This window comes from Somniosus microcephalus, chromosome 8, assembly GCF_052327205.1.
Source record: "Somniosus microcephalus isolate GS21.2 chromosome 8, FLI_Smic_1.0, whole genome shotgun sequence".
NCBI lineage: Eukaryota > Metazoa > Chordata > Chondrichthyes > Squaliformes > Somniosidae > Somniosus > Somniosus microcephalus.
Genome location: NC_140994.1, coordinates 124,984,602 through 125,008,974, shown reverse-complemented (window position 1 = coordinate 125,008,974; position 24,373 = coordinate 124,984,602).

Here is a 24,373-nt window from a genome sequence, read left to right as displayed (position 1 = left end):
CCGGACTCAATATCGAGTTCAACAATTTCAGGTCATAACCTCGGCCCCTATTACATTTTTACTTGTAATTTTTCCACTCCTTTCCGCCCCCCCCACTTTCCTTTTGTTTCTCTCTCACACCTGGCAGCTATCTCTTGCCCTGCCAGTACAATTCACACCTAATCTCAGCCTATTACCATCTCGTCTAGCTTCGAATACCTTTTATTGTCTCTTTTACTGCTTTTGTTTCTTTCACTTCTTTTGTCCAATCGCAGCCCTGCCTTCGATCTATTTTCTTTTCTTTCCAGTTTTGAAGAAGGGTTCGACTCGAAACGTCAACTCAAATTTCTCTCCACGGATGTTGCCTGAGCTGCTGAGTTTTTCCAGCATTTTCTGTTGTTATTTCGGATTTCCAACATCTGCAGTATTTTGCTATCCTCCTTCTTCAAGTGTTTATTTCATTCCCTCTTATCTGTGATTGGCTCCGTTTCTATGGCCTCTCGTGGTACAGCACTCTACCTCCTAATGACCCTTTGCGAGGGTTTGTGTCATCATTCGAACAACTCAAGCAGTGACGTGTCCTTTTAACGTCACACACAGCAGTGCGAGGATTGTGCTGGCACACATAAACAGTCCTGATATGCTGAGTTAGTCACGTGCTTCTGCACTGTCTTGAGCATAGACAACAGCGGACGTACACTAATCCATCGTCCGCAGTCACTCATACTGAGCAACTGTAAAAAAAGCATTCCATTGGCTGTAAAGCACTTTGGGACATCCTGAGGCCATGAAAAGCGCTATAGAACTGCAAGTCTTTCATTCTTTTATAGTTTGGGTGCTGAAAGTTAAGAGTTTATTGTTAATCACAGGACCTAAGTTTCCATCTGCCAATTTAGCTCAATTCATTGTACACCATCTAAATACAATATTTACGTTTATTAGGGCTACAGCATATTTGTCATCGATCTGCCTATTTGCATATAGCCAACAAACCAGTTGCTGCATCCTCTTGTCTCTAAAGCTCTCCCTATTTTAGGGTCAGCAGCAAATTTGACCAATTGCGGTTACATTTGATATTCAGTTCATTAATGTAGATTAGAGCTGGAGTCTATGCCATTGACTCCTGTGAGACTTCACTCAACACCTCGCCTCCCCCACCCCACCATCCCCTTCCATACAACACCTTCCACCAGTAATCTCCATTTGCTATTTTGTTAACCAGCTTCTTATCAAGTCCTATGTTCACCCTGTATGGCTTTTAGTTTAATTGGGTATATTTCATGTGGACTATATCGAAAGTTTTCTGAAAGTCCAAATAGACTATAGGGAGATCCGCTATCCACTTAATCTGTAACTTCTTGAAAGAAGGCAAGGAAGTTTTACCAGGCAGAATATCCTCTTCTAAATCCATGCGGGCTTTTTAAATTAATTTATTCTTACATAGCTACTCTTACTGCCTGCCCTTAGAGTATGTTCAATTATTTTACCTATTTTTGGGGTAGGTGATACACCATATTTACCACCCTTTTTAATTATAGGTACTAATAAAGAAATACTTTGATTTATATAGCACCTTTCACATCCACGCAGGACATCCCAAAGCGCTTTACAGCCAATTAAGCATGTTTGACTTCTAACCACTGATGTAATGTAGGAAGCACGGTAGCCAATTCGGGCACAGCCAGGTCCCACAAACAGCAATGAGATAAATGACCAGCTAATCTGTTTTAGTGATCTTGGTTGAGGGATAACTGTTGACCGGGACATTGGGAGAACTTCCCTGCTCTTCTTCAAATAGTGCCATGGAAATGTTTACATCCACCTGAGAGGACAGACGGGGCCTCAGTTTATAGAATAGAGAATAATAGAGCCTTACAGCACAGAGGGAGGCCATTCGGCCCATTGTGCCTGTGAACGAGCTATCTAATGGGCCGCACACTCACTCGCTCTTTCCCCATAGCCCTGCAACTTTTATCCTTTTCAAGTATTTATCCAATTCCTCTTTGAAAGTTACTATTTAATCTGCTTCCACCACCCTTGCAAACAGTGCATTCCAGATCATAACAACTCGCTACGTAACAAAACTTTTTTCCTGATCTCCCCTCTGCTTGTTTTGCCAATTATTTTAAATCTGTGACCTCTGGAGTCCCATGGAGCCCCCTTAGTGTGCACTGACCCCTTTGAGGGGAGCCAGCACCCTAACACTCCTTCAGAACCCAGCAACCTACGCCATCCAGCCCAGGGAATTTGTAACTTCAAGAATCATAGCAGAGGTGGAGGGCCAACAATAACTGAGATCCTGACAAAACAGGATCTGAGTGCCAACAGGCAAGGCAAGGACAGCAAACAGAGATCAAAGGCTATATCACGAGGCAGAGGGACCACGTGAGTGGTGAGATAGAACACGGCTTCTCCCTGAGCAGTAACAGTGTATGTGCTCTGTTAGATTGAAGCCCGATCACGTCAAGAACTTGCAGGAAGCTGGGGGTGAAACACAAGGGTAGAAGAACAGGAGTAGTCTGAGGAAACTGAAAAGGATCGTGGTGTGAATTGAGAGGTAGTGAATCACTGCCTACATCAACAATCCTGTTTACTGACTAGTAACAGGACACTGTTTTATATTTAGAGTAACGGGACAGTTTCAGAGCTTAACAGAGTGGGATATTTATACTGGCCGCACTTTGCAAGATAGCTAAATGATTAGCAGATTCATATTTGGAATGAGAAGAATGAGGGTGTAGTGTGTTTAACTTTACACTTAACTCAGAAATCCATCTGCTAACCCATGCATCTGAAAAAAAGGGCTTTAACAGAAATGGATAAGAAGCATTTTTGTCACTGTTTACATTGAGGTTGAAAGCAGAATATCTTTCTGGGGGATTTATCCAGCATGATAAATCTCTGACTGATTGCGTGCAGGGTTTTCCACATATTTATTCGAGGTGGGGAGAGCGGTAGATGGTTCTGTGAATTTTGTGTTTGTCAAGGAGAGGGACATTATTGGATAGGGATAGAACACGTTCCATTTCAGGCACCCTGTGTCAGTGTTAAACACTCCCTGATCACCTATTTACACCTCCTCTGGACCCATCTTTTGTTTCTTTATTGTCCCATGACCACCCACTTTCACCTTGACTACCATCCCTTTTGTCATTTAATCACTCCTGCCCTCCACCCTGTCACAGGCCTTCCCTTTTGATCTTACCTCCCCACCTGACTCCCACTTTTTTCCCCCTGGCTCTGCACTTGTTTATAAACTATTCCATCTCAAACTTCTTGCAGTTCTGACCAAGGGTCATTGACCTGAAGCGTTGACTCTGTTCCTCGCTCCACAGATGCTGCCTGACCTGCTGAGTGTTTCCAGCATTCTCTGTTTTTATAACATGGTTAGAGCCGGGGCTGCACGTTGCAGGTTAGCAACTCTGGCACAAATACAAAAGCAAAGGACTGCGGTGCTGGAAATCTGAAATAAAGACAGAAAATGATTTTATTGCAGATAGCTCCTGATGATGGGAATGTATGTGTGGGGAATTAAGGCAGGTCGGACGTGATTTTCCGTCTTTTAACTCACAGAGTTAAGCTCCCCAACAATGTACCTCGGCCCCAATCTGACAGGAGTACCCACTACTGCACAATTGTGGGTATTTTCCATTGCCCACCTCAGCTGTGCTGTGAGATTACCAATTTAGTGCCAATTAATGTGAATTAGGGGCAGTTTTGTGCTGGAACTGCAATTATTATTGAGCCTTAATGAAGAGCTCATTACATGTCGGACCTTTATAGTCAGTGGACACAGTGGACATGCATCCCATCAGTCTGGATAGACTTGAACTCGATTTGGGTCCCCTGGGGGCTTTCTGTTTATATTAAGGCCACTCAGCAATTTTGTTTTGTTTGATTTTTAAACATTCAATTGTAGGCTATTGCTGCGTGATCAGCGGAGTAGTGGAAGAGTGTTGAGGCTGCCGCGGAACACGAATGGAGGCCGAACCGATCTAAGGAACACATGGCTTTTATTACATTCTCTTGAGAGGTGGCTGCCCCAGCTCCTCTCTCTGCTAAACCCGAAAACCGAATGAGGGCGACACCCGCGCTTTTGAGTACACACTGAGGGCAACGCCCGCTCCTTTGTCATGCCTTAAAGGCAGCATGCTTCTTAAAGGCAAGGTGCCCGATTTATTGTCCATGGACGGAAAAGTGGATTGCGCCCGTTTAGGTGGCGATCCGCCACACAGCTCCCCCCAGAATCCGCTTAGGAGGTGTGGACGAGATGGTGCGGCGGTCTGATGGGCCGGCCGGAGCGGCTCTTGTAGGACGCCGGTGGACGTGGAACGGCCGGGCGTGGAGCAGCCGGGTGTACTGGCTTGAGGGCAGGTCGGCCGCGTGGCGGTGGACGAGCTACTGGGACCTGCTCACCGGGCTCCGAGTGTGCTGGCTTGAGTCGGTCAACCAACACTTTTTCAGTCCTGTCGCCCACTTGTAGGTCAAAAAATTTGTCCCCAGCCTGTAGCACTTTGTAGGGCCCGTCGTACGGGGGTTGAAGGGGTCCGCGGTGGGCATCGTGCCGGACGAAAATGAACTGTGCCTGGTGCAGGCTTAGCGGGACGTGTGAGGTGGATTCGCCGTGCCGGGCAATGGGCACTGGGGCGAACTGTAGCGCCGGTGAGGCGAAGTCGTGGCGTTGCTGCTCGGCTGACCAGGGTGTCGTGGCGGTGGGCAGGAACTCGCCGGGTACACGCAGCGGCTGGCCAAACACGAGCTCTGCTGCCGATGCGTGGAGGTCTTCTTTAACCGCGGAGCACAGGCCGAGGAGGACCCACGGGAGTCGGTCGGTCCAGGTGCCGTCCTGGAGGCTAGCTCGAAGAGATGCCTTCAAGGATCTGTGGAACCGCTCACACAGTCCGTTGGCTTGGGGGTGGTACGCTGTGGTGCGGTGAATGGTCACCCCGAGATTGCGTGCGATGGCGGTCCAGAGTTCAGAGGTAAATTGCGGATCTCTGTCCGACGTCATGTCGGAGGGGACGCTGAACCGTGCGACCCAGGTGCTGACGAAGGCTCTGGCGATGTCGGCGGTGGTGGTAGAGGTCAGCAGAATTGCCTCGGGCCAGCGCGTGGTGCGGTCGACGATCGTCAGCAAGTGCGTGTAGCCTTGCGATGGCGGCAGGGGCCCGACGATGTCCACGTGGATGTGGTCGAATCTACGTGAAGGGACGGTGAACTCCTCGAGGGGTGCTTTCGTGTGTTGCTGCACCTTGGCCCGTTGGCAGGCTAGGCAGGAGTTGGCCCAAGTACGCACATCCTTGCGAAGGCCGCGCCAGACAAAGCGGTTGGCTACCAATTTGATGGATGCGTGGGCGCCGGGGTGGGTGAGGTTGTGGAGAATCTCGAATACCCGGCGGCGCCAGGACGCTGGGACAACGGGCCGAGGTTGAGATAGGGGTATGTCGCACTTGACCGTGACTGCGGTCGGGCCGCAGGCGACGTCGGCCAGGCGTAGCCCTGGTAGGTTGGTAGGTGCGGAGAGCAGATCAGGGTCCGTGAGCTGGTCTGCTGCGAGTTGAGCGTAGTCGACTGCCAGGTGTGCGGCGTGGATGGCGGGGCAGGAGAGGCAGTCGGCTACCACGTTGTCTCGGCCGGAGACGTGTTGGATGTCCGTGGTGAACTCAGACACTGCCGCGAGCTGGCACTGCTGCCTGGCGGACCAGGGGTCGGTTGTCTTTGCCATTGCGAATGTCAGGGGTTTGTGGTCGACAAACGCAGTGAAGGGGTGGCCCTCCAGCAAAAACCGAAAATGGCGGACCGCCAGGTACAGCGCGAGGAGCTCGCGGTCGAAGGTGCTGTACTTGACCTCCGGGGGGCGTAGTTGGCGGCTGAAGAAGGCAAGTGGTCGCCAGGCGCCGTCGACCCACTGCTCATACACGGCGACGACCGCGTGGTCGGAGGCGTCCGTGGTGAGCGCTACTCTGGCATTGGGCCGTGGGTGCGCGAGCAGGGTGGCGTCGGTGAGCGCGGTCTTGGTGGAGTTGAAGGCGGCTGATACGTCTGCCGTCCATTCGACCGCCATCTTGCCGCTCCTGCCCCGGAGGGCTTCATACAGGGGCCTCATGAGGGACGCCGCTTTGGGGATGAAGCGGTTGTAGAAATTCACCATCCCGAGGAACTCCTGGAGTCCTTTGATGGTGGTGGGGCGGGGAAATTGCTGGACGGCCTGCACCTTGGTGGGCAGGGGAATGGCCCCAGCATGGGTGATGTGGTGGCCGAGGAAGTCGATCTTGTCCAGGCCGAACTGGCACTTGGCTGGGCTGAGGATGAGCTCGTGGTCGCTGAGGCGCCCGAACAGGATGCGAAGGTGTTCAAGGTGTTCCTGCTTGGAGGAACTGGCTACCAGGATGTCGTCCAGGTAGACGAACAGGAACTTCAGGTCCCGAAGGACCGAGTCCATGAGCCGTTGGAATGCCTGGGCCGCATTTTTGAGGCCGAAGGGCATCCGCAGGAACTCGAAAAGCCCGAAGGGGGTGATTACGGCCGTCTTGGGGACGTCCGCGGGGTGGACGGGGACTTGGTGGTAGCCGCGCACCAGGTCGACTTTGGAAAAGACTGAGCGGCCGGCCAGTCTAGCCGAGAAGTCCTGAATGTGCGGCACGGGGTACCAATCAGGGGTGGTGGCATCGTTGAGGCGGCGGTAATCCCCGCAGGGGCGCCAACCCCCGCCTGGTTTGGGGGCGATGTGGAGTGGGGAGGTCCAGGGACTGTTGGAGCGGCGGATGATGCCGAGCTGTTCCATAGTGGCAAACTCGGTCCGCGCGATCTCCAGTTTGGCCGGGTCCAGCCTGCGGGCGTGGGCGTACACTGGGGGGCCTGTGGTGGGGATGAAGTGTTCCACCCCGTGTTTGGCGACCTCCGCGGAGAAGGTCGGGTTGGTGAAGGCCGGGAATTCGGCCAGGAGTGCCGAGTAGTCATCCGTGGCCCGGGCGTGGCACTGTGACGCCATGTCGGCGGGTTGACGGGGGGCCATGGCGCCCAGGATGGGGGACATGGTGTTCATGTCCACGAGGCGGTGTCGAGGGATGTCTACCAGTAGGCCATGGGCGCACAGGAAGTCTGCGCCGATGAGAGGGGAGAGTACCTTGGCAGTTATGAACTCCCATCGGTAGCGGCGACCAGCGAGGTCGAGGGTGACTGTGCGGGTGCCGTACGTCCGGATGTCCGAGCCGTTAGCGGCAGCCAGCGCCTGTCCTCGTTCGCCCTTTTGGATGTCGAGGGCGGAGGCCGGGATGATGCTGTGCTGAGCTCCAGTGTCGCACAGGAACCGGCGGCCGGTTTTGTCATCCGTGACGTACAGCAGGGAGCCCGCGTGGCCCACGGCCATCGCGGGGGCTGTTACGGGGGCGGACTTGAAGGAGCAGGGAGGTGTGCACCGTTGTGCCCTGGCGCCAAACCGTGCGTGGTAGTAACAGTAGCCTGGGTTTGTGGGGCGCGAAGGCCCCGTGGCTGGGCCTTGTGGCCACGTGGTGGCCGGTGAGGGGCGCGCCCAGGCTGTGGCTGCCAGGTCCGGAGCGACGTCGCGGCTGGAGTGAGCGGACAGCAGCTTGTCGGCCTCGTCGGCCAGGGCTTCTAGGTCCGTGAGGCCGGACGTCACGATCGCTGGGCGGATGCTGGGAGGTAGCTGGCGGATGAACAGCGTGTGGAAGAGGGACCCGGGTGGGCTCTCGTCGGTGAGTGAGAGCATGTGGGAGAGGAGGTCTGACGGTGAGGCGTCACCGAGGCCTGGAAGGTCGAGGAGGCGGCAGTTTCGCTGGTATGTCGAGGTCGTAAATTTTTTAAGGAGCGCGGCCTTAAGATGTGCATACTTGCCCTCCTCTGGTGATTTCTGCAGCGCTATCCTGACCTTCGTGACTGTGGAGCTACCGAGTGATGCGACGAGGTAGTCATACTTTGTCCCATCTGTGGTGATGTGTCGCAGCCGGAATCGGGACTCAGCTTGGAGGAACCAGGCTTCAGGCTGGTTTTCCCAAAACTCCGGCAGTTTCACGGAAACTGCGTTTTTGTCCGCCATTGCAGTGCTCGGAATACGTTCTGAGCGTCGGGGTCACCAATGTTGAGGCTGCCGCGGAACACGAATGGAGGCCGAACCGATCTGAGGAACACATGGCTTTTATTACATTCTCTTGAGAGATGGCTGCCCCAGCTCCTCTCTCTGCTAAACCTGAAAACCGAATGAGGGCGACACCCGCGCTTTTGAGTACACACTGAGGGCGACGCCCGCTCCTTTGTCATGCCTTAAAGGCAGCATGCTTCTTAAAGGCAAGGTGCCTGATTTATTGTCCACGGACGGAAAAGTGGATTGCGCCTGTTTAGGTGGCGATCCGCCACAAGAGCGTCTGAAACATTTCATGGACTTTTCTTCCTACAAGCGTTCGGGATGATTGCTGTCAAGGTCAGACAGTGGGGAGACGGGTTTGTGTGATACACTGGGATAAGATGAGGTTTGTAGGCCATCAGCAGGAGTCATACGGTAATAGAGAGGTTTGCTGGGAATCTCCTCAGGGTCTTCTCCCGCTCCATCGTTGTCATTTCGGCGGATGTTCGGCATAAGCAGAGTTTCTGCTGCACCTCCGTCATAGTTACAGTGGCTGAGAGGCGGAAGCCCTGGGGAGGTGGTGGTTATGGGCAATAGGTGTTACACAAGGGACCGATGCTTTGGTATAATATTGTGTAGCACTTCTCCAGGGCACTGTGTATCAATATTGCTGTAACGTTGCATTCGGAATTAAGTTACATGAAGTTCCGTTACCGTTTTGTCTGACTTGGGACACATTTGTATGGGTGACAGCTGCATGCTGTGTGCTAAAATGGCTGATGAATACAAACCACATGTTTTGAAGCCCTGCAGACTTTTCTGGTTTGTTTACCAACATAGCAAATGTTACATACCAAACTACTTCATCAAAGAAATATTCAATTTATTTAAGGGGAAGCTGGATAAAGGCACGAAGGAGTAAAGAATGGAAGGTTATGCTGATAGGGTTAGATGAAGTAGGGTGGGAGGAGGCTCGGGTGGAGCATAAACCCCGGCATAGACCAGTTGGGCCGAATGGCCTGCTTCTGTACTTTGCATTCCATGTAATTCTGTGTGATTCAATAGGACCTGCATCAGATTTGCAGTGCACAATGACTTCACACTGCCCGCATGGACAAGATAAATCACTTCTCTGAATCTTTTTCTGTTGTTGCTGCTGGAGTTTAAATAGAACGTTCTACATATTCTCTTCTGCCACCTTCTAGCTTCACCATGTTGAAATCAAGGCTCCTTGTGCGGTCTCCTACTCCTACTGCTTCCCTCCTACTCCTGACCTCCCTCCCTCTGTCAATCTGTAAAGTTCTAATACCGAAGCTAGCTGTCACCAAACTACTATGTAAGTCTGGGCAGAAGGGCAAGAGAGAAGGCCATCAGGCCCTTGCCCCATGTGGAAAATGGTGAAACCTTGTGAACTATTCTCCCAACCCATAACCATGGAATCTCCTGGGAGAGGACAAACAGCAAAGAGGAAAAAAAACTGTGGTAAATTTAGGAATAGCTTTGGAAATTTCCTCTCTAACTCCCTAAAACAATAAAACTGCAGCAGGTCATAGTATTCACAACTCAGCATGATCACAGTTGAGTTGTTACTTGCCCTCATGACTGGACATGTCCTTTTGTGTCAGGAACATAAGAACATAAGAAATAGGAGCAGGAGTAGGCCATTCGGCCCCTCGAGCCTGCTCCAACATTCAATGAAATCATGGCTAATCTTCTGCCTCAACTCCATTCACCGGCCCTATCGCCATATCCCTTGATGCCCTTACTAGTCAGAAATCTATCAACTTCTGTTTTGAATATAACCAATGACTGAGCCTCCACAGCCCTCTGGGGTAGAGAATTCCAAAGATTCACCACCCTCTGTGTGAAGAAATTTCTTCTCATCTCAGTCCTGAATGGCCCCTGGTTCTAGACTCCCCAGCCAAGGGAAACATTCTCCCAGCATCCATCCTATCAAGCCCTGTAATAATTTTGTATGCTTCAATGAGATCCCCTCTCATTCTTCTGAATTCAAGAGAATACAGGCCTAGTCGACCCAATCTCTTCTCATACGACAGTCCTGCCATCCCAGGAATCAGTCTGGTGAACCTTCATTGCACTCCCTCTATGGCAAGTATATCCTTCCTTAGGTAAGGCGACCAAAATTGTATCTTCTCGAGCTCGTTTTTGAAGGACTGCAGTCAGTGACCATCGCATGTATTGGCTGTTCTTGATTCATCTCATCTTCTCTCCTATTCTTTTCAACGCCAGCTTGAGACCTCAGTTATTTCTCTAGGTTTCTCAATTTAAAAAAAAACCTATTGAATAACGCCTTGTGATTTGCACTGATTGTGTGTCTTGTAAACAGATTTTTTATCATTTTTTCTCAAATCGTCCTTTTTTTTTCATTTAATACCTGGAGAAGTTGCATTTACCATGAACAGAAAGGATCCCCTAATAATCTGCTGGCTACAGGAACCAGCTGGTGTGACATTTAGCCACATAGAAGGTGATAGGTCCTGGTCTGTCCTAAGTTAACTGATCTTGACTGGGCTGATTCTACAATTGTCTTCCGTGACCCAGACTAGGGAGCAAGGAGAAAAACAATCGGCCAGGATTCTCACTACTGATCAATATCCAGCGGCTCCTGATGAACGTGAGTGTGGATGTTAGGTAAATAGAGGAATATGATCAGGCTCGGTTATGATGCACCCCATGAAAAAATAGTCTGCTGCCACTCTTTGCGCAGCTGCACAGAAGAAGACTAGTCACCTGGGTAAGGTATTGGATGCGCGATGGTGGTAGAACGCTAGCACAGCAACAAGTCAGAAAAGGAGGAAGAAGTGACTAAAACCCCTGCCGCCCCCCCCCCCCCCCCCCCCAGGACGGCTGAGTTCCTGAGAGCAGAATACTTGTGCGCAGTTAAAGTCTGTAATGGAAAGTATAAAGTCCAATAGACAGTTTCTGAGCCTGTCAACATGCTATTTTCAGTAGCGGCGTTTTCTCTGGCTTCATACAGATTCTGGCAGGTCAACAAAGGAGGATGTATCTCTCGCCAGTTCATTGCACTCTCACAGTAGTTCCGTCATCTTGCCCAGGATAACTCTGTCGGGTACTTGGAGGCAGTTCAAACACTGAGAATTAACTCTCATGCATAAATAGAGCAGGATGACGATTTATTTTTTGACAGAAAGGGAGAGAGAAGCTTCTCTCCCTGACTAGAGAGAAGCTTCTCTTCTGCTGTCAGAGTCAGCCTCGTTCCATGTCCTCACCAGTTGAAAGTTTCCACGTAAAGGTTTCTTTTGCACGAGATACGCCTTCGTGATCTATAGACTAACATTAGAAAACATTATTACTTAGAATGAAAATATTTACAGGAGGAAGTTCATTATTTTTTTTAAAAAGAGGATTGTCTTGCGGCCAACCAATCAGTATTTTGTCCCCAGCTGTTAGAATGCCATGTCCACCCAGAGCAATGTGAGATGTAATAATGCAAGGTTAGCGACAGAACAAACAGACAATGACGTCCTTGGCCTGTCTTCATTTGGTGGCAAGATGGCGGCAGCTGTCCAGTAAGATGCACGCCACATTTTAGGGAGCTGCTGTAGAATTTTCTTTTAAGCCTAAATAACTTTGTATTCTAGTGAAAGAATTCATTAAAAGTAAAGGGGATAAAATAATAGGCTGAAAAAAGCAGCGGGCATCAAAATGGCTGGGGGGAGATTGTGTAGAAAATGAGGCCGCTTCCATCATTAACTGGAAGATGCGGAGTGGGCAGTGAGGGTGACGGTACCCCCTCGGAAAAGGTCAGGATGGAACTGTGCTGTCAAAAATATTGACTGGCAGAAGGGTCTTGGCTGCCCTCAGTCGTGTGAGTGAGGAGAACACATCCTTCGATTCTGGTACGCTGTTTATTTTTAACATTATCCTTGAACCGAAAAATGAGGAGGTCCGGAATGAGAAGGAGATCAGGTGGAAGAATTCTGTCCTAACTCTGGAATAACTTGCCAGGAGGGTCATTGCAGCAGACAGTATAAATGGGCTAAAGAGCCAATCAGATGTCCTCCTCGGGAGGATTGGTGAATGTGATGAGAAGGTGGCCTCATCTCTGAAAAGGAAAATGGCCTTTTGGACATGATGGCCTTTTCCTGGTCCTAATGATTTGTAGGCTCATGCAAACATATCAGCTGTTCATAAATTAAGCAAACAGACAGACGTCAGGGTAGCATAGAAAAACTGTCTAATGCTCATTGTCGACTGTTGCCTGCTTTCTGTAAAGTTTTGAAGTAAATATATGTTTCTGTTTTAAAAGCTTAAAGAAACATGGAATGAGAAAAGGCCATTGGACCCAACAAACTCATTTTCCACCTAATATGGAAAAGCTACTCTGTCAAGGGCTATACCCCACCCATACACCCTGCTCACCAACGGTGCTCAAGTGAACAGCATAATATCTCTCTAACCTCATGTCGCCATTATTCAGACCTCTTTAGCTGCCCTCTGTAGCTGATGTGCCCTACCCTGCTCATCCTGGAGGTGACAGGAACTTCCAACAGAAAGAGGTTTTCATCTACTGCACATTATCTTCAGAGGTCACTTTTAATCAATCAAAAAGTCTAAAGACTGACATGGAGTTGTCATAAGCCCTCACCAGCTCAGTCTGACATACATAAAAGCACATCAAATCAGGAAGGAGCCAATTCAAACTTGGCCCAGTGGGTAGCACTCTCACCTCCGAGTGAGAAGGTTGTGGGTTCAAGCCTTGCTCTCAGAGTGTTGAGGGAGTGCTGCACTGTCAGAGGTGCCTTCTTTCAGAAGAGACGTTAAATGTCTGCTCTCGCAGGTGGATGTAAAAGATCCCATACTACTATTCGAAGGAAAGCAGGGGGGTTCTCCTTGGTGTCCTTAACCATTATTTATCCTTTAAACAAATTGTTTTGTCATTAATCTCATTGCTGTTTGTGGGACCTGGCTGTGCAAAAAAATGGCTGGTGCTTTTCCTTGCCATACAACAGTGACTACACTTCAAAAGTGCTTCAATGGCTGTAAAGTGCTTTGGTACGTCTTGAGGTCATGAAAGGTGCTGTAGAAATGCAAGCTTTTTTTCAAACAAACATAGATGTGCCAGACCCCAACACACCCAAATATGGAAACTCATATTCACCACCCACCATTTTATATTAAAAATGTACTTTATGGGGCTGGGTGGCACAGTGGGTTGGATAATTCATTCAAATCCAGCCCCGAGGGATGGGGTGACAGTCTCCTCTGTCTGTCAGCTGTAAGGGTCCTATGGGGAATGAGTTTGAATAGTCTTGAACCCTGAACTTAACAAGCATGGCTCCACAGCACAGATTGTGCCCTAATTTATTACTGACAAGCCTCACCTTGATGAGCACACAAATGCAAATGGAAAATAGTCAACATATTAAAAAATATGCGATGAGTACCCACTGTGAAAATTTGTAACTGATTTGTAACTTATAACTTAGGGCTATGAGGAAAGAGCAGAGGAGTGGGACTAATTGGTAGCTCTATCAGATTCCCGGAACAGGCGCGATGGGCCGAATGGCCTCCTTCTGCACTGTATGATTCTATGATAACACCATTTTACATTCAGAAATGAGTGCAATCCCTAGTGTATGTTGTATACGAGCGCATTTCAAACACAAATGGACAGTGAATATCAACATCTCAGTGTTGTGTGGGAATAAAACTAATGCTGGCATTTAATGCACAAAGAGACCAAATGCTGCAATGTTCTCCAAGAATTCAGAGCAAAATCCTACTATTAAAACTTTTGTGTTTGAAGCCTTTTCTTTAAAACTTTATTATTATTGGCCCGCTCACTGCAAGCGGCAGTAACAACAATTAACGCCCTTGCGAAGATGCAGACCCTGGCTTTGAGCTGCCTCAACCTACTCTGGCACTCAAAGAGTTACGGCAGATCCTGCCGCACATTACTGCAAAGTGGTCAGGACCTCATAGCAGTCACACACTGTTTTGCTGGCTGATTTACAACAGCAACAAGCTGAAATGACTGGAATCTGTTGCTGGTTTCTCGAGGCAGTCAAAGGGGACAACAAACTCAGCCCCCTGTGCTCTGCAATCTTGCACAACACTGGACAAATGAAGACTTAACAAAAAAAAATCCCATTTTAGTGTTTCAGTTCAGTACTGACAAATAAGAAACTCACTCAATAAACCATGATTTGCACAAGTTTGTATATTATTCTAAGTGCAGCTGCATACTAGCTGCATTCTTACATATATATTTGCCATACATATATAGAAAGGAAAAACTTGCATTTATGTAGCACCTTTCACAACCAGCAGACTTCTCAAAGTGCTTTACAGCCAATGAAGTACTTTGGAGTGTTGTCACTGTTGTAATGTGGGAAATGCAGCAGCCAATTTGCACACAGCAAGCTCCCACAAACAGCAATGTGATAATGACCAGATAATCTGTTTTTGTTATGTTGATTGAGTGATAAATATTAGCCAAGACACCAGGGATAACACCCCTACTTTGAAACAGTGCCATGGGATCTTTTACATCCACCCGAGAGAGCAGACAGGGCCTCGGTTTAATGTCTTATCCGAAAGACGGCACTTCCAACAGTGCAGCTTTCCCTCAGCACTGCACTGGAGTGTCAGCCTAGCTTTATGTGCTTTAGTCCCTGGAGTGGGACTTAAACCCACAACCTTCTGACCCAGAAGCGAATGTGCTACCAACTTTTTTTTAAATAAATATACTTTATTGAACATTAAGAACATTTACAACATCGTGATCATTTCATTGTATGATACAAATCAATTCCACTGCTCTGCACAGCCATTCCGCCACCACATTTTAACATCAAAACCTAAAGTTTAATTTGTCTCCTGTAACATATATTAATCGATTGTACTTTAAAAATTGGTTGTAAAATACTGTCCTTAAATTCCTTTCTGAATAAAACATCCACAGAGCCTTATAATGATCTTTTAGCTTATATTTAAAATACTCTTTTAGATTGATTCTCCTCCCCTTAAAAAACAGAGCATTCCTTCTTTGCACAATCACGAATCTAGCCAAACTGAACATTAAATTAATTGCCGCTCCGCTAGACTCGGGCAGACTCTCCTGCAATCCCCATCTCAAAATTGAGTCCCACGGGATTCCCATTCTCACTCTTCGGTCCCCACCCAGCAAAAAAGCTTCACACAACTGTCGAACATAGTATTTAAAGTCATTTAACTGCAGACATAACACCAGTAAATGGGACAGAGTCTCATCCCGTGTCCCACACACTGGGCAAGTTGCCACCTCCACTCGTCCAATCTTGCACAAGACCGTCATGGTAAAAATCCAGTTATGAGCCAATTTGAAATCCAGTTCAATCCATTCTGGGCATTTAAAATTCACCCACACTCCCTTCCAAATCCTGTTGAAGTCCAGCTGTGGGTATATACTCTGCCAAAACTCCTGACCAGCAGGTGTCTTGAATCTCCATTCTCTGAATACCTCATAGAAATCTCAAGTATTACAGTTGTCAAATTGGACCAACTGTCCCCCTTTCTCCAGTACAAAGCTTGGAAAAGCAGGATGCATTTTACTTCCTTTGGAGATTTCCACATTTATTTCTTCCATCCAATCCTGTGGCATTGCCCTCACAACCTTCTCATACATGATTCCTATTGCTTTGCCCTCTACCTCCTGATCCTCCTCCCACACCATGTCCCTCACTATCGCTTCCGGCAACCAACCTGGAATTACCTCGTATAATACATCTTTCACAGATATAATCCCAGCTTTTATAAAAGCTTGATTAAATAAAACCTCTCCTTCGATGTTGACCCACCTGTTCAAAAATAAGGGCTGTTCTAAAAATTCCTCAGCCCCTTTGGGCATAAACTGCACACTTTTTAAAAATTGGGCCCAAGTCTCTACAACCCCCTTATAAAACCTAGGGAGAAGTTTAATCGATTTCAAAAACATATTATTGTATTCCATATACGTGGCTAGAGGAATGGTGCCAAGGGGAGGGATTCAAGTTCCTGGGACATTGGAACCGGTTCTGGGGGAGGTGGGACCAGTTCAAACCGGACGGTTTGCACCTGGGCAGGGCTGGAACCGATGTCCTAGGGGGAGTGTTTGCTAGTGCTGTGGGGGAGGGTTTAAACTAAAATGGCAGGGGGTTGGGAACCTGAGCAGGGAGACAGAGGAAAGGGAAACAAGGATAAAAGCAAAAGATAGGAAGGAGAAAAACAAAAGTGGCAGTCAGAGAAATCAAGGGTTTAAATCAAACGTGGCCACAGTAAATAATAATTCTAATAGGTCTAAGAGCGTTAAAAAAACAAGCCTGAAGGCTTTGTGTCTTAATGCGAGGAGCATTTGTAATAAGGTGGATGAATTGGCTGTGCAAATAGAGGTAAACGAATATGATTTGGTTGGGATTACGGAAACGTGGCTCAAGGATGGCCAAGACTGGGAACTCAACATCCAGGGGTATTCGGTATTCAGGAAAGATAGGCAAAAAGGAAAGGGAGGTGGGGTAGCATTACTGGTTAAAGAAGGGATTAACACAATTGTAATGAAGGATATTAGCTCTGATGATGTGGAATCTGTATGGGTAGAATTGAGAAATACTAAGGGGAAAAAAATGTTAGTGGGAGTGGTATATAGACATCCAAACAGTAAGGCGGAGGTTGGGGATGGCATTAAAAGGGAAATTAAAGAAGCGTGCAATAAGGGCACAGCAGTCATCATGGGTGACTTTAACCTACATATAGATTGGGCCAACCAAATTAGTAACAATACTGTGGAGGAGGAATTCCTGGAGTGTTTACGGGATGGTTTCCTGGACCAATATGTCGAGGAACCAACCAGAGATCAGGCCATCTTAGACTGGGTATTACGTAACGAGAAAGGATTAATTAGCAATCTTGTTAGCCCCTTGGGTCGGAGCGATCATAATATGATAGAATTCTTCATTAAGATGGAGTATGAAGTAGTTGACTCAGAGACTAGGGTCCTCAATTTAAATAAAGGAAACTACAATGGTCTGAGGAGCGAGTTGGGTAGGATTGATTGGGGAATGGCACTCAAAGGGTTGACGGTGGATAGGCAATGGCAAACATTCAAAGACCGAGTGGATGAGCTACAGAATTTGTTCATCCCAGTTTAGCATAAAAATAAATCAAAAAAGGTGACTCAACTGTGGCTAACAAGGGAAATTATGGATAGCATAAGATCCAAGGAGAGGACATATAAATTGGCCAGAAAAAGCAATAATCCTGAGGATTGGGAGCAGTTTAGGATTCAACAAAGGAGGACAAAGGGATTAATTAAGAAAGGGAAAATAGAATATGAGAGTAAGCTTGCAGGGAACATAAAAACTGACTGTAAAAGCTTTTATAGATATGTGAAGAGAAAAAGATTGGTGAAGTCAAGCGTAGGTCCCTTGCAGTCAGAATCAGGGGAATTTATAATGGGGAACAAAGAAATGGAGGACCAACTAAGTACATATTTTGGTTCTGTCTTCACAAAGGAGGACACAAATAACCTCCCAGAGATGCCGGGGAACATAGGGTCTGATGAAAGGGTGGAACTGAAAGAAATCAGTATTTGTAGGGAAATGGTGTTAGGAAAATTGATGGGACTGAAGGCCAATAAATACCCAGGGCCTGATAATCTACATCCCAGGGTACTTAAGGAAGTGGCCCTAGAAATAGTAGATGCATTGCTGGTCATCTTCCAGAACTCGATAGACTCTGGAACAGTACCCATGGATTGGAGGTTAGCTAATGTTACCCCACTATTCAAAAAAGGTGGTAGAGAAAAAGCGGGGAATTATAGACCGGTAAGCCTGACATCGGTAGTGGAGAAAATGCTAGAGTCCATTATAAAAGATGTAATAGCAGAGCACTTGGAAAGCAGTGACAGGATCGGACAAAGTCAACATGGATTTACAAAAGGTAAATCATGCTTGACTAATCTACTGGAATTTTTTGAGGATGTAACTGGTAAAATAGATAAGGGAGAACCAGTGGATGTGGTGTATTTGGACTTTCAGAAGGCTTTCGATAAGGTCCCACATAAGAGATTAGCGTGCAAAATTAAGGCACATGGGATTGGGGGCAAGGTATTGACTTGGATAGAGAACTGGTTGGCGGACAGAAAGCAAAGAGTTGGAATAAACGGGTCGTTTTCCGAGTGGCAGGCCGTGACTAGTGGGGTACCACAAGGATCGGTCCTAGGACCCCAGCTGTTCACAATATATATTAATGATCTGGACGAGGGAATTGGATGTAATATCTCCAAATTTGCAGACGACACAAAGCTGGGTGGGAGGGTATGCTGTGAGGAGGATGTCGTGAAACTCCAGTACGATTTGGACAGGTTGGGTGATTGGGCAGAAACATGGCAAATGTACTATAATGTGGATAAATGTGAGGTTATCCACTTTGGTGGCAAAAACAGGAAGGCAGATTATTATTTGAATGGCAATAGATTGGGAGAAGGGGAAGTGCAAAGAGACCTGGGTGTTCTTGTGCACCAGTCACTGAAGGTAAGCATGCAGGTGCAGCAGGTGGTTAAGAAGGCAAATGGTATGTTGGCCTTCGTAGCAAGAGGGTTCGAGTACAGGAACAAGGATGTCTTGCTACAGTTGTACAGGGCCTTAGTGAGACCGCACATTGAGTATTGTGTGCAGTTTTGGTCGCCTTACCTGAGGAAGGACGTTCTTGCCATGGAAGGAGTGCAGCGAAGATTCACCAGGCTGATACCTGGGATGGCAGGAATGACGTATGAGGAGAGATTGTGTCGATTGGGCTTATACTCACTGGAGTTTAGAAGATTGAGAGGGGATCTCATCGAAACCTATAAAATTCTGTCAGGCCTGGACAGACTAGATGCAGGGAGGATGTTTCTGATGGTCGGGGAGTCCAGAACCAGGGGTCATAGTCTAAGGATAAGGGGTAAGCCATTTAGGACTGAAATGAGGAGGAATTTCTTCACCCAGAGAGTGGTGAATCTGTGGAATTCTCTGCCACAGAGGGTGGTGGAGGCCAGTTCATTAAATATATTCAAGAAAGAGTTGGATATATTTCTTAAGGCTAAAGGGATCAAGGGATATGGGGAGAAGGCAGGGACAGGGTACTGAATTTGGATGATCAGCCATGATCTCATTGAATGGCGGAGCAGGCTCGAAGGGCCGAAAGGCCTACTCCTGCTCCTATCTTGTATGTTTCTATGTTTCTATCCCCTGCCCTCTTATCCCACTTCGTTTTTAAAAATGCTCAAAACAACTCTTCCAAAAACTTGTATTTGACTTCTGAAGAAATCTCTTCACCCATTTGATTCTAAAGGATTTCTTCTTCAAATCAATATCTGGGAAATTGAGTCCTCCCTGATTTCTCCGTCCAATGATGGTATTGTAAGTCACCAATGCTGGTTTCCCTTCCCATAAAAACCTCACACAAGCCTCTCAGATGGACTTTTCCACCCACTCAAGAATATCCTCCACCGTCAATAATTACCATAGCTTAGATAGCAGGAGAGCAGACACCACTGTCGCTCTTCCTTGCACTTTCAACCACCTTCTTTCCCATCTTCCCAAAATCTTTTTAATTTTCATAACCTTCGGTTCCCAATTTAATCGATCCACTTCATCCCTGTCTTTCTTGCCCTCCCAGAACTTCCAAAACCTCCACCACCTTAAAGGGACATTCCCCCAACCATTCCCCACTACCCCTCCCTGCAACCAGGCATTGGGACTTACTATAATTCACTCTGGCTCCTGAAGCTCTACAATATTCCTCCACTACATCCATAACTTTCCTCACTGACTCCCCATTTCTCAATGTTAAGGTTGTGTCATCTGCATATTGGTGTATCACTGACACCAGCCCAGAACTGGGGACCACAATCACAACTACACCTTGTTTCTTTCGCATCATGTAACCTAATGGTTCTGCTACCAATGTGTACAACAATGGGGACAGGGGACAACCCTGTCTCACTGATCTCTGTATCGGAAAATACTTGGATAAAAAACCATTACATTTAACACAGCTAAATATGTTTGAATAAAAAATCCTTATCCACTGAGTTAAATTTTTCTTGAAACCAAATGCTTCCAAAACCTTCAATAAAAACTCATGAGAGACCCTATCAAAGGCTTTCTCTTGATCTATCTTTAATACATAAGCCTCCCTCCCACTCTCTTCCATGAGCTCTATCGCATCTCGGATTGAGACCACAGAGCCTGCGATGTCCCGGCCTATGACTCCATAGGACTGAGAGGGTCAAACTATCTCCAGTAACACCTCCTTCAAACAATTTGCCATAACCCTCGCCAAGATCTTATAAACCACATTTAATAATATGATGGGCCTCCAATTCTTCAGATCCCATCTATCCCCTTTATTTTTATATAAGCTAAGCTTACGATACCTCTCCTCATAGATGGGGCCAGGCTTCCCTCAATTTTAACTTCCTTAAAAACTTCTAAGAGCAATGGACTTAAAATCTCAAAAAATTCTTCATAAAATTCTGCACTTAGTCCATCGGACCCTGGGCTTCCCCCCCCGCCACCTTCAATCCACTTATTGCTACTTTTATTTCCACTAATCCCACTTCTTTGTCACACATGTTTCTCTCATCCTCCTTTAAACCTTCTTCAATAAAAGCAGTAACCTTCTCCATCGCCAAATTGGAAATGTCTTCTTTTGTATATAACTCTTGACAAAAGCTGCTAGCCGCCTCTAAAATCTCCCCACTTTCATGAATGATCTTCTCCCCAACCTTCAACTCTTCAATTAACGATAATTTCTGTCGCAGCTTCTCTTGCTCTAGAAAATATCTGGTGCATCTTTCGCCCTCCAATGCATCTCTAGCCTTTGCACAGAGAATGGCCCCTGTAGTGTATGTACCTTTCAGGGGAGAACTACTTTTTACAGCTCCTGTATACTGTAGTACCGGCAGTGACCACACGTGTATATAAACCCTGAGTAGGGATCTGTACTGTTAGTTTTAGAGTAACCCTCATCCAGTAAACACCTGTTGATTGTTCCTCTGCAGTCTCTGTCGATTTATTGAAGGACACCATACATCAAGATTCACGGATTTAACATTGGCGACGAGTGGATTCAAACCTACCTGCAACTCTGCATCACCTCCCAGGGATTCGCTCCTGGAGAGCAGTGAAAGGGAAAGGCCAAGTCCAGAAGTGCGGGCGTCGACCATCCAGAGAGGACTTGAGCATCGCAGAGGAGGCTGTGGCGAGCTGGGCTTGGTTCTCCAGTCGCGACGATCCAGCGCAGCGGGCTGGCAGCGGGTACGGCGCGGACCCTTCCCGGACGGCGGCGGCTGGAGCCAACCGATGGCACAGAAAAAGGCCGAGCAGCGTCGACGGGGTAAGAGAGAGGGTAAAGCGCACAGGGCGCAGCCGGGGTTGAAGACCGAGCGGCGTCGACGGAAAAAAAAAGAGAGAGAGGGTAAAGCGCATAGGGCGCAGCCGGGGTTCAGGACCGAGCGGCGTCAACGAGAGAGGCGCGCAGGAAAACGCGCAGAGCGCGGCCGGTGTTCAAGGGCTGAGCAGCGTCCGTGGGGGAAGAAAGGAAAGCACGGGAGACGCCATTTGAGCCGCAGCGGAGAAGAAGGGAGAGCGCGGGAGACGCCATTTTTGAGCCGCAGCAGAGAAGAAGGGAGAGCGTGGGAGACGCCATTTTGAGCCACAGTGGAGAAGAAGGGAGAGTGCGGGAAGAAAGGAAAGCGCAGGAGACGCCATTTTGAGCCAGCAGAGAAGAAGGCAGAGAGCGGGAGACACCATTTTTAGCCAGCCTAACCACACCCAGGGATGCCGAAGAGTGGCAGTGTCACAGCATTCGACAATGAAGTCGAAGATTGGGCGACATATGTAGAACGTATAGAAGTGTACTGCAAGGCGAATGAAGTGCCAGATGCCAGGAAAGCACTGGTATTGTTGAATTCCATGGGTGCAAAAACGTATGGCTTACTGTGAAACCTAGTAACCCCAGAGAAGCCAGAGGAAAAGGATTTTGAAAGCATAGTGGCAATCCTACAGGACCACTTAAACCCCACACCGCTGCTGATAGCAGAAAGATTTAAGTTTCACAAAAGGAACCAGCATAAAGATGAAAGTAATGCTGAGTATTTAACGGAACTGCACAAGCTATCGAAACACTGCCAGTTTGGAACGGGACTAGCAGATACTTTAAGGGACAAGTTTGTGTGTGGGCTTCAAAGTGAAGGCACCCAGAAACGGCTTCTATCAGAAAAGGATCTTACGCTGGACAAGGCTTTCAGCATGGCAGTATCACACGAAGCAGCCGCACAGGGCGCTGCAGAGATACAATGGAGACCGTAAGAAAATGGCACAAATGAAATGTCATATGGAGCAGTGAAGTGTTATCGCTGCGGCAGAACAACACATGACCATAGGATTGTTGGTTCAAGGACCAAGTGTGCAGACAGTGTGGAAAAGTAGGACACATAGCAAGAGTCTGCAGGTCGGGAAAGAAAACCAGCAGCAAGAAATCTCCACAGGAGAAGTACAAAAAGGTACATAAGGTGACGGAGAGTAGTTCAGACAAACAGAAAAGTGATACAGACTCCGGAAGCAAGGAGCTGGGTTTTCTGAAACTACATAATGTAATCAAAATGGAGGACAACCAAACTATCTGGGTCACGCTCAAGATAGACGGAGTCCAAGTGAAAATGGAATTGGACACAGGATCAGCCCTAACAATCATAAACCGAAGGGACTACAAGCGGCTATTCTCACATATACCCTTGAGAGATACAGAGATTGTCTTGAAGATGTACACGGGGCAAAAAGTCTACCCCAAAGGAAAAATAAGGGTGAATGTGATATACAACGGCAAGGAAACACCAAAAATGAACCTATATGTATTGCCAGATGGAGGACCACCACTACTAGGACGTGAATGGATCCGGAAGATACAGTTAGATTGGCATTCCATACAAGCACTGACGGTAGATGCCAAAAAGGATGACGAAGTCACACCTGGACGACTGTCAAAAATGCTAACTGACGCACAAGAAGTGTTCCAGCAGGGACTCGGAACACTAAAAGGCATAACAGAGACGATCAAAATAGAGGAAAATGCAAGCCCAAAGTTTTTTAAGGCCAGACCAGTGCCTTATGCGATCCGCCCAGCCGTCGAAGCAGAGCTGGAAGGTTTGGAACATTCTGGAGCACTGTCCAAAGTGGACTGGAGCGAGTGGGCTACACCCATCGTCCCTGTAATGAAGAGGTCGTTGAGTAATACGCCTGGGGAACCAAAGAAGGTTTGCATCTGTGGGGACTTTAAGGTGACAGTGAACCCAGTCCTTCACACGGTACAATATCCGCTTCCGCGGATTGAAGATATTTTCGCCTCGCTATCTGGAGGGAAACGCTTCACTAAGATTGATCTGGCCCAGGCGTACCTGCAAATGGAGGTAGAAGAAGCCTCGAAACAGTACCTCACGATCAACACTCACAAAGGTCTCTACCAATACAACCGGCTGGTGTTCGGGGTAGCATCAGCTCCGGCTATTTGGCAAAGGGCAATGGATCAAGTCCTGCAAGGGATTCCAGGGACCCAGTGTTATTTGGACGACATCCTGGTCACGGGCGAAAATGACAGTGATCACCTCGCCAACCTGGAGCAGCTGCTCACCAGATTGAAGGAATATGGGCTCCGAGCTAATCGCCACAAATGCGAGTTTTTCCAGAAGCAGATCTCGTATTGTGGCCACGTTATTGATGTAGAGGGGTTACATAAGTCCCCTGAAAAGACTGAGGCAGTAGTCAAGGCTCCAGCACCAGAAAATGTGTCACAACTGAGGTCGTTCCTCGGGCTGGTGAACTACTACCATAAGGTATTACCGAATTTGTCTGCAGTACTTCACCCACTGAACACCCTGCTGCAAACGGGGGTACCATGGAAGTGGAATGATGAATGTAAACGAGCTTTCCAGAAGTGCAAAGAATTGATCACATCAAAAGAGGTGTTGGCTCATTTCAACCCAGCACTACCAATTCGGTTGGCGTGTGATGCATCACCCTATGGTATTGGAGCGGTGCTGTCGCACAAATTCCCGGAGGGCTTGGAGAGGCCAGTAGCCTTTGCGTCTCGGTCACTAACCTCAGCCGAGCGTAACTACGCCCAGATTGACAGGGAGGCCCTCAACCTAGTGTGGGGAGTGAAAAAGTTCAACCACTATCTGCACGGGCAGAAGCTCACTTTGCTGACTGACCACCAACCACTTGTCTCCATCTTTAATCCAAAGAAGGGCGTTCCAGTGATGACTGCGCAACG